This window comes from Equus quagga, unplaced genomic scaffold (assembly GCF_021613505.1).
Source record: "Equus quagga isolate Etosha38 unplaced genomic scaffold, UCLA_HA_Equagga_1.0 HiC_scaffold_11918_RagTag, whole genome shotgun sequence".
Lineage (NCBI taxonomy): Eukaryota > Metazoa > Chordata > Mammalia > Perissodactyla > Equidae > Equus > Equus quagga.
The window spans coordinates 1-3,113 of NW_025792307.1; the positions used below are offsets into that span (position 1 = coordinate 1).

The window sequence follows — 3,113 nt, forward strand, 5'->3', positions numbered from 1 at the left end:
CATCATCATTGGAAGTCTCCTTCTCATCCAGGAGTAGAGACAGTCAGTTGATGGCACTAGCCAGCAGGAAGGCATTCTGGCAGAGGGAGAGGCAGGTACACAGAGTCACACAAGCTTTCAAGCCAAGTGAGATTTTACCACCCATCTAACAGCAACCATCAGTGAGCCGGTCCCCTTGCTGAACTTGGACAGTGGGTATCTCTTAGGAGCAGCTCCCAGCCCAAGGGGATATCTGGAAACAGCCCAGCATTAAAAGTTTGAATAATTTCCTGCATCAGAGTCCAACAGGCCAGCAACCTGAGGGTGCCCCACTGGTGAGCCAAGAATCAGACCACTGCCCAACACAGTGAACACTCCATAAAAATTATTAAATGAGCACTGGATTTGGGAGCCTGAAGTCAAAGCTCCCAGCTTTAACCCTGGCTTTGCTATACACAGCTGTGTGCACTAAAGCAAGCAGCAACTTCCCTGAGCCTATATCCTCGTTTAAAAGACATAAGGAGACCCACCTCCGGGGAAGCAGTGAGAAGTACATGAAATATGGCAGGTGAAAAACACCTAGGATGCTGCTTGATAATTCAACGCACAGAACCTCTGACACCCAGATGCCCTTCAACCAAACCTATACCCTTTCAATCTCTGCAGAACCCTGAAAATGAGCAGCATCCATGCAAAGAGTCATTCCATACAGTGTTGATTCTGAAAAACTGCCAGCCCTTGCGAGAGAAGGACCTGGGCTCATTTTCCAAGGCTATCTGACAAGGCAGCTATAATACATTTCTATTTTACAGCCTGTGCTTTTCCAAAACACTGGCCAAGTGTGGAGTGGATTTAACCCTGAAATCCCAGTGACGGCAGTTCCACGGACGCTGCCCTAGAGGGATGTGGAAACCAGTCCGAGGAGTGCTCGCCGGGTACACATGGGACAGAAGAGCTTCTGCTTCCCTCTGCTCAGATCCTGGCTGACGTGGTTTGAACGTGCTGGTGTCCAGCATCAATTACAAAGAGCTGGGCGTTAGGAATCAGTCCTCAAAGTCAGCCCTGTCCTTTCCTCTCTACCTCACCACTCTCAAAGCAGAACCCTGGGTCCCCTGTGTTTCAGATCTGCACTGGGAACACTGCCTAGACCACCTGTGGCTCCCCCTCCTCTTACCCAGTGCCACTGTCTGTGAATTCAGGGAAGTTACTATAGCAACTCTATCCCGCAGCCCCCAGACATTCGCTTAAGAAAAGAAACTGCATGTTGGGAAAGGGAGGGTAAGCTCCAGCAAGTCGGAAGCAAGCCTCAGTAACAGCATTTCTCCGTCTGACGATCACCTGCATTAAGTCACCTGGAAGGTTCGTGAAAGGTATACAGCCCCCGGCTCCCCCCAGATGTATCAAGTTAGAATTGTGGGTGGCAAGAATCAGACTTCATGCCCTTACCTGGTGAGTCTTGTGCATACCAGGGTTTGAGACATGGTTGGGACCAAATGCAGACTGTGAGAAAAGACTAAAAAGGCTTAAAAGCACTTTAATTCTGATCTCTCTTCTTACCCTCATTCTTGCAAAGCAGAGCACTGGTGAGCCAAACAAGACAAAAGCCAATTTCCCAGTTTAAGTATGCCCATGAAAATTAAATCATGACTGTGATAAAAACTCATACTTTAAAAAACCTGCTCACCAAAGCAACAGGCCCGGACAAAATTTAACCCAAACATCCCATCTCAGACCATCCAGATCTACTCTGAGAGAAGCAAGATAAGATCTTGGCTACAGCCCCACTCTGGTCCCAGCCATACCCAGTAATTCAGCTCTGCATTCCACTGCAGGATTTGATGTCTAGGGGGACAAGGGGTGTCCTTCTAGCTCTAGCAAATATGGGTGGGGGAAGGCTATTCAGGAAAAAAAATGGTAAGACTCACCAACTCACACATCTCCATGAGAAGGAAAAGATCTTAAGATAGCTAACCTCATTAGGCACACATCAGACACTCAAAAGATATGTCACAAATTGAAGGGAATAGCCACCTGATGGAATAATCCTTGCATGAGATGCTAACTGCCTGCATCTACACAGTCACGAAGGAGAAAAAGGGAACGAAGTGTAAAATCGTCTCCATACCGAAAAAACTTCCGTTCCAAAACCAGCAAGACACAATCGACTTGGAAGGGAAATATTTTCCATCACTTATCAGTGACAGGCACACTGAAGGTGCTCAGAGTCCCCCCCGTCTTTATGGCACCGGGGGAGAGGGGTGGTGTCAAGTGGCATGAAGGAAGAGCCCAAGCACTTTTCCCAGGGAATGGGCAGCATGAACCCCAGCTGTAATTTCAGAAACCATAAGTTCTCACTCTGGGAAGCGCATCACACGGGGCCAGCCTTATTCACACCTGATGGTCCAGCACCGAGGCTCCCGCCCCGCCCCCTCCCCCAAGACTGGGAGCTCTGGTCTCAGCGCTGAAAATTCCAGTCATCCCTGCTAAATTCTCCAGCACCGGTTCCCTAACAACATTGCGCCACAAAACTAGCAAATGGGCAGCTTTCACTCCCCACCACCTTTCAACGACCGGCACTTGCAAGAGTCGTGGCAAATCAGGCATTTAGGAAGCGACTCTGACACCTAGACCTGATTACCTGGAATCGAAAAACACACCCCTGTATTATTTTCCTCAATCAGGAAGTGGGAATTTCCCCCTTTAAAAGACCTTCCTGAAAGCACCTCTCCCATGGGATCCCAGCAGGTAAATAACACCAGGGCTTCCCTAAACCTATTCTAAAGAACCACATCCAGGCTGTGCTCACTCACCAGCTTCTCCTCCTCAGAAAGAGGGACCCGGGAAGTAACTGGATCAGTCTCAGGCGGCCAAGGATGGGGGAGTCTGCAGGTGGGTGGAGGGGGGTAAAGCAATGCCGCTCAAACTTTGCAGGTGCTCTTTGGCAGTTCTGGGCAGGAGCCCGCGGAATTCTATACTGAGAAGGGCAAGTCACCCTCCCTGACAGAAAAGCCCCCAAATCAGCCTAACCCATCAGCTCTGCGTCCAGGATGGCTGTGCATCGCATCCACTCAGACGTGCCCCCTCCCACGCAGGACCTCACCGTGGCCCCCTCACCTTGGCCTCGAAGCAGATGC

The 3,113-nt window shown here is 49.9% G+C and overlaps 1 long non-coding RNA gene across 1 annotated transcript; it reads right to left on the minus strand.

Moving 5' to 3' along the window:
- Positions 1-3,087, minus strand: LOC124231917 (uncharacterized). The gene is made up of 3 exons (XR_006886719.1): positions 2,790-3,087; positions 1,426-1,479; positions 1-76 (listed from the first exon to the last, which is right to left on the minus strand). It is a non-coding gene; the product is annotated as an uncharacterized LOC124231917 (long non-coding RNA).
- Positions 3,088-3,113: the final 26 nt, after the last annotated feature.